We start from the raw sequence: 8,237 nt of genomic DNA, 5'->3' as shown, positions 1-8,237 counted from the left end.
TACAGGTGGGAATTGAACAATGAGAACACTTGAACACAGGAAGGGGAACATGACACACTGGGGCCTGTCGTGGGGTGGGGGGAGGGGGGAGGGATAGCATTAGGAGATATACCTAATGTAATACACTAATGTAAACGATGAGTTAATGGGTACAGCACACCAACATGGCACATGTATACATATGTAACAAACCTGCACATTGTCCACATGTACCCTACAACTTAAAGTATAATAAAAAATAAATTTAAAAAATACCATAGACAGGCACAGAATGTGTTTGTTGTATATTGTGACTGGCACATGGTAGGTTCTCGATAAATCTTTGTTAAACGAATGAATAAATACCACAAACAACATTATTTTATGTCCTATAGTTGGGATACAAAAGTAAATATAATATAACCTCGCTTCTAATAGCGTTTCTGACATAATTAGATGGTTACAATCACTTATTTATCATCTAATCTTTGTCACATACTAGCTGAAAGGCAAAGACAAGACACAATGGTAAATCTGATACTAGCCATATTAGTAAAATCAACCAAATCCCTTGTTCTGATAGCTGATAGTCTTCTACCTACCATGTTGGCAAAGGAAGGATCCCTGTTCCCAAATAGTACAAGATGGATGAGCTCCTGATATACTCCACACTGGACAGATGAGACTGGCAGCAGTTCATTAATCACATACGCTCACAGCCTGGGAGAGAAGAGCCTGCATGCCATGCAGGGGTACATAGTGGTTACACTCAGGAGTAGAGTGAATTAGCTGGGCCTGTGGTATATAGTATCTAGAGGATGAGTTGCCTCCTGGTTCCCATGGGGGGAAGGGGATATAATTTGCTTCTTTGAATAATTTTACCAGCTCATAAGAAGGCAAAACGACTTGGGCTGAGGCCTGAGTGGGGTGGCCGATAGAGGAACCTGCCTGGTGGGGAGCCTTTTCTGCTGGGTAGGGGACATACCTGGCAAGAGCAAGGGAACTCATGGCTAAACCTTTAGGACCCTGTGAGGGTCAGAAATGTCAAGGTATCACATGGAATTGTAGGTCTTACAACACATCCCTTCACTTCTCCTGGCCTCAGATCCTCATTTGTAAAGTCAAAGAGTGGGGAAAGAATTCTCTCAAGGTTCCTGCAAGTTTTAATTCTCTTTAATTCTCAATATGTGTAGCCAGTTAAACGAGGGGTGTTTTGGTCATTTTCTGATGCACTTGCTGTCCTGATTGTTCTATGAAGATCAGTCTATTCTTGTTAACTTTAGAGCTATCTCAGTGAATTCAGGCCAATTTCCTAGGGGCCTCTCAAAATTTTAATATGAAGTTGAGACATTTCATTTCCAGGGAGTGGGAAGGGGAGTGTAGTGTGTTATAATATTAGTACAGAAGTCAATTTTTAAATTAAAAGGAATAACTTTTAATTAGAGTCCAGAAAAGAAAGGATATTTATAAATCTAGAATCAAATAATATTTTAAATGATGTTAATCTTTCCAAAATAACATTTTAGCAAGAGTTAAGAAATGTTTATATTCTCTTCCAGAGAGGAAAATCCATTATCACAGACAGTAGGGGATTTACGATTTTCATTAAATTGTATAAAATTAGGACTGCAGAAGAAGAATAAAAAGATCTTGACTGCCTAACCTAAAATCAAAAAGAAAAAAATGTGTTTGTCTTTGACTTCTAGATCTAAATGTGCAGAATTTAATTAAAATCAGACATTTGATTTCACATGTCTCTGTTTTAAAATAAAATAATCCTCATTTAAGGAAAAGTGTCAAGCATTACAATTAGTCTTAATAACAAAAAATAGTATCTAAGTACATTAAAAGCTTTATGACTAAATAACTTTTTCTTCTATGGAAGAAAACTGAAAAATCAAAATGCCTACTTTTATAGTTCTACTTCATATTTTTAAAAATCATCACAAGTGAACAAACTCAATAAAATAACATTGTTTAAGAATTGGCACTGTAGACATTAAGATTTTCCTTTAGCAGGCTTTTACTTATTTATAAACATAATGGCCTCTTACTTTGTTTCAGAAAGTCTGATGAAAAATATTCCAGCATGTGTCTTTCTACAAGTATGGGACTGACTTTAAACCCAATGTAAAAAGTTTACTTTGGGCCAAGTGTTAAACTAGACACCCAAAATGATGCAGTTGAAGACTCCATTGCTACAGATTTGATTCAAAATATTTGCCATTCTGCAATGGTGACAACCAATTGACATTGACATGAATAGCAGATCAAAGTGAAAAAAATTCAGATTATTGTTCTTTTGAGCATGTGCGTGGCAAAAAAAACTCAGTCTATATTTGGGCAAAAGAATGCAGTAACATCATAAGGCTGGTATGAATTCTACTGTACATCCCCCAAAAGATATATTGAAGTCCTTACTCCCAGGACATCAGAATGTGACCTTATTTGAAAATAAGATCTTTACAGAGATAATCAAGTTAAAATGAGGTCATTTGGGTAGGTGCTAAACCAACATGACTGGTGCTCCTAAAAAAGGGAAGCTTGGACACAGAGACAGGCATACACAGAGAGACTATGTGAAGACCATGTCAAGGTGAAGGCAGAGATGGGAGTGATGCATCTACAAGCTAAGGAACATCAAAGATTGCTTTCAAACCACCAGAAGCTACAAAAGAGGCATGCAGCAGATTCACCCTCACAGTCCTCAGAAGGAAAAAACCTTGCCAAAACCTTGATTTCAGATTTCTAACCTCCAGAACTTTAAGACAATACATTTCGTGTTATGTAGACCACCCAGTTTGTGGTATTTTGTTGCAGCAGCCCCAGGAAACTAATCCAGCCTGAATACTATTTTTTTCAAACCATAGCTTTAGTCTCATCCCTTCCATTCCTCAACAGCAGTAAAATGTTCCTTCTTACTAATCATTTCTGCACAAATTACAATGATATACTTATAGATATGACAGCATGACAGTTACTGTGGTTCAAGCATTAACCTTCTTCAAAATAACTCTAATTGAGAGAGTCGTGAGGAATTCTTCTTCTCCTTTTTCTAATCCTGGAAGAAAATCCAGAAAATACCCTTCTCAACATTGGCCCTGGCAAAGAGTTTTTGAGTTAAGTCCCCAAAAGCAATTGCAACAAAAACAAAAGTTAACAAGTGGGACCTAATTAAACTAAAGAGCTTCTGCACAGCAAAAGTAAACAACCTACAAAATAAGAGAAAACATTTACAAAGTATGCATCCAACAAAGATTTAGTAACCAGAATCTATAAGGAACTTAAATCGACAAGAAAAACAAATAACCACATTAAAAATGGGCAACAGATATGGTCATGAAGAATTCTAACAGAAAAATAGAAAAAGTATACCGCCTAGAGGAACCTAAACCATAATATATCATGCTTGCAGTAATTTTCAAGCTGCTCTCCCGTTGAATGTAATAAAACCTGACACATATATGATTTTAAGAAACACTATATCTGTAAAAATTGTTATGGCTATTATTTCACTTGCCTGGGACACTGCCTTTTTCTTTCTTTGCAAATAAATATGTTTTCCACAATATAAATCATCTTATGCTCTGTCTCCTGTGTTTTAGGGGAAGAGAGGAGAGAAAGGGAAGGCAGAAAGATGGACACTTTTTATAGTATTTGAAATAAGATGAAACATACCAAGAAAATAAAATATGAGAAGCACTGTTTACAATTTTCAAGGATAATTGCCCTAAATATAGGTGGTTCTTAAAACAGTACTTATGAGACTAAAATTTACAATGCAGACAAGCCAAATTTGAAAAATTTTGGACAGAGATAAAAAAGCATATTTTAATACACTCCACCTTATCAAAAAGCAAATTATAATACAATAGAGAATCTGCAGGGCAAACAATAGAGTGAACGTTTATAATTGATCTTAGATGTAGTTAGCTTGTTCAAACCCAATCCTTATAGCTTTTAAAAAGTCGATTTTTCCTGAAGAAATAGTATTGCTTCTGTAGCTACATAGATTCAACAATAATTATTGCAAATATTTATTGAATACTTAGTACTTAGACACTTATACTTGAATACATTATGTCATATAACCCTTCTAGCAATGAATACTCTTATCTTGCTTTTACAGATGAAAAAAGTGAGGTACAAAGAGTTTAAATACGTTACTGAAGCTCCATGGCAAGTAAGTAGTACAGAATGTAAATCCATGCAGTCTGGCTCCAGGGCCTGTACCCTTAACCACTATGCAATATCAATTAACATACATGACTAATGTAACATAAACTTAAACATAAGGTTTAAATATTATTTGCCCAATGAGAACATTACAGAAAATATTTTTTATCAATTTGAATATATATACATGTGGAGACGTAGATGCAATTATCAAATGTCTAGTTGCAATTTTAATTTATATGGATTTCAGTAATCACATTTTAGATAAATTAGGATATTAATCAGAATTATTGACTTTTCTACATTCACATTTCATAACACAATAACAATACAGCCTAGTGGTTTAGCATAAGGACTCAGGAACGAGTTCAAAATGTCTAGTCTACTATTTTCTAGCACAATAATGTTTAACAAATTACTTACTCTTTTCTCAATTTCCTCATGTGTCAAATGGGAGTTATAGGGCACCCACCTCATTGAGTTGTTAAGAGGAAGAGTAATTGAGTTAAAAAGTACAAAGTGCTTAAAGAAATGCTTGGCACACAAATGCTTGAAGTATATATAGGTGCTAACTGTCATATTTTTCAAATCCTTCATTTTTACCTTTGGCATGAGTGGTTTTGCCATCATTAGAGCCCACTGTGAGTTCTCCCATGCTGTTCTTCATATTATCTCCCTTACTACCCAAGTTCTTTGAAACATAGACTTCCAGTGCTTCAGCGCTTCAGTGCTTTCACTGAAACTGATATTCCAAGCCACAATAGCCATTCACCTGATATTAGAAAGGTTTATTTGTTACTTAAGAGGGTATTTTTGATCTCTGCAATGAAACTATTTACAGTATTTACAATATTGCTTATATGTTATCTTTAAAAGACTTTTTTTTTTTTTTAACAACATGCAGCACTTGCAATACTGACGTAAAGCTTCCAGGAATAGTTATAAAATTAGGGTTAAATTTCTTTGCCTTTTAAAAACCAGTTCTATACAAAGGCATCCAATGCCATTACAGGCAAATCTGTCTTCTCAAAACTATTCATTGTTCAGAGTAAAATAACTGAAATAACAGAAGCAGAATTTGAATAACCTAGTATGGAAGACTTGATGAGGAAACTCTTTGGTAAAGGAAAAAAGATAATTTGGAAGAAATATAATTGTCATATTTGGGAAAAGAGGTTACATAATTAATATGCAGGGACAGTGAAAACAAACACTGGCACTTATTTGGTTTTTACCGTAGTTGTCAGGTTTCATTGTGGAACTTGACTGAAATACAAAGAGCTGCCAGATCTCCATTTCATGTGGTGCTTGTGGATATAGCTGAAGGTAGGAGAAAACTGCCCATGTTCAAACCATAATTTTCTGGCACAATTTTCCATGGCATATTAACTGAAAAACAGAAGGGAAAGAAGGCAACTCTAAAATATCTTAGTTTCAGAGCCATACTAAGAAAATGAAGTTGTTTTGTGTGTGTTTGTGAAATATGTAAAAGTGTTAGTGTGTATACTTAGCATGACTGTCTTAACTAAATGATATTACTCATTATTAGGATGTCCTTTCCATTTTTGTTTTGGTGATGGATACATTAGGTCCCAGGGAAGGACTGTGCAGCTATTACAGCTCTAGCTCATGTTGCCTCATCTCTTGACCTAGGTGAGGCTTTCTACTCCTGATAAAGCCAACTGGGTGACTTTAACAGAGGACGGCACATCTATCAAGGACTCCAGTTTCCTTTAATATAACTTTCTGAAGCCTATCCCAGAGTGAGGGAGCAATGCAAAAAAAAAAAAAAAAAAAAAAAGGAAAAAATCCAAAAAGAAATTCCTACATGACTAGCCATGAAATTAGTGGATGTTCTCAAAATCCCTAATGGGCATCTGCAGGATACTTTGGCTTATGTTTCAAAGTCAAATAAACAATATTCAAAACTCAATCAGGTAACTCAATTTTCTTGCTTGGCTTCTCAATTGGAGCAGAAATTCAAGGGGGAAAACTTAAATAAATATGTTAATTACTTTCAGAGACAGAAGTAGAATTTGAAGAACATCTATATCTAATAATTCATTCCTAAAACAGGCAAATTTTTTACCTTTTAACTTCAGGGGTACAGGTGCAGGTTTGTTACATAGATAAACTTGTATTATGGGGGTTTGTTGTACAGATTATTTTATCACCCAGGTATTAAGCCTAGTACCTATCAGTTATTTTTCCTGATTCTCTCCCTCCTCCCTCCAACATGCCCTACTGTGTGTTGTTCCCCTCTAGGTGTCCATGTGTTCTCATTATTTAGCTCCTACTTATAAGGAGAACATGTGGTATCTGGTTTTCTGTTCCTGCATTAGTTTGCTTAAGGATAATGTCCTGCAGCTCTATCTATGTCCCTGCAAAGGACATTATCTCATTCCTTTTTTATGGCTGCATAATATTTCATGGTGTATATGTGCCACATTTTCTTCATCCAGTCTATGATGGATGGGCATTTAAGCTGCTTCCATGTCTTTGCTACTGTGAATAGTGCTGCAATGAACATACACATGCATGTGTCTTTATGGTAGATTGATTTATAACCTTTTGGGTGTATGCCCAGTAATGAGATTAGTGGGTAGAATGGTATTTCTGTCTTTAGGTCTTTGAGGAATCGCCACACTGTGCTCCATAATGGCTGAACTAATTTACACTCCCACCAACACTGTATAAGCATTCCTTTTTCTCTACAACCTTACCAGCATCTAAATGGGCAATTTTTAATGCTCATATTCTTGTAGCTCATCCAAATTTGAAAGGGATATCTTTTTTGATTCAGAAGAAATAGAAACATCAGAAAAAAAACAAGAGAGACCAGATTGTTTTTTAACCATAAGATTAAGTAGATAATGATGGATTATTGCATCTTGTTGATGATTCGAAACACAGTTTCATGGATAATGTAGCTTAAAGAAGGTACAATCACAAAGTTTATCAACTGAACTAGGATTTTTTTGAGAGTAAAAGGGAACAATATTCATAATTATGCTGGGGGTAAGGAAAAATAGGCAGAAAATGGGACAATGGAATTGTCTCCAGCAAATCATAATATGTGGTCATTCTACCTAAAGTTGTGCCAATGATACCTAAACCAATAAATGCTAAAATGATTGATGAAAGGTGGTGAACGCTTGAATGAGCAATTTCAGAAATTCAAAAATATAGAGAGAAAGCACAAAAATCTAGTGCTCAGTGGCAAAATAGGGTAGCCATAATTAACAATAATTTATTGTATAGTTCAAAATAACTGGGCGTAGATTTAGAATATTCTCTACACAAAGCAATGACAAATGTTTGAGGCGACAGATACATCTCAGTTACCCAGATTTCATTATTACACATTGTATGCTTGTATCAAAATATCACATTTATCTCATAAATATGTACAACCATGATGTATCCTTAAAAATAAAAAAAATTAAATTCACCAATGGAGTAAAAACCTCAAAGGGCAGCTAGCTGCCTGTTGGTTTCTAGGGTACAATCCTAGGTGTTTTGGTATGGTTGTTATAGCCTTTTGTTCTTGCTATTTTTGTTTGGAGGGGAGTGCGTTTTTTGTTTGTTTTGGTTTTACTTGTTTGTTTTATTGGGGTGGGGGGTGTTGAGAGAAAAATTTTAAGTGAAATTTTATTGTTCCTTTGGAAACTACTCCTCAACAATGGTCTGGTTTCTTTTGTGAGGGCCTCAGGATTTTGATACCAGAATATAATGCAATGGCTCATGATAAATGTTATTACTATAAACCCTGAAGAAAGTTCTGCTCACTAGTTAATAGCATGTTATTTGGAGTCACAGTATTTGGGATTCCACCATCTTGGGAAAGTGATTTAACACAGCAGCCAAAGCAATCTTTTTCAAAAGGAAACAATCTAAACATCACTCATCAGTTCACAATCTTCATTTCTTTTAGAACCAACACACAAATCCCACAGGATATTTCCTGGCCCCTTCCTGTTATTCCAGCCTCAACTCCTATTTGGCTCCCCTCACTTGCTGTTCCAGTCACTCAGGTTCCACTTAGAAGAGTGGTTCACAAATTTAGGTGATGTTGCCCCCAC

The 8,237-nt window shown here is 35.3% G+C and overlaps 1 protein-coding gene across 1 annotated transcript in view; it reads right to left on the bottom strand.

Annotated features, from left to right (window-relative positions):
• KCTD16 (potassium channel tetramerization domain containing 16) overlaps window positions 1-8,237 on the bottom strand; it is a 337,796-nt gene that overhangs the window by 328,765 nt on the left and 794 nt on the right. The window contains exon 2 of the mRNA XM_011939760.1: window positions 5,368-5,544. The gene's annotated coding sequence lies outside the window, so the exon portion shown is untranslated. The remainder of the gene's footprint in view (window positions 1-5,367; window positions 5,545-8,237) is intronic.

This window comes from Colobus angolensis, unplaced genomic scaffold (genome assembly GCF_000951035.1).
Source record: "Colobus angolensis palliatus isolate OR3802 unplaced genomic scaffold, Cang.pa_1.0 Scaffold183, whole genome shotgun sequence".
Taxonomy (NCBI): Eukaryota; Metazoa; Chordata; class Mammalia; order Primates; family Cercopithecidae; genus Colobus; species Colobus angolensis.
The sequence above is the reverse complement of the archived record's forward strand: the minus strand, read 5'-3'. Positions and strand labels throughout refer to the sequence as shown.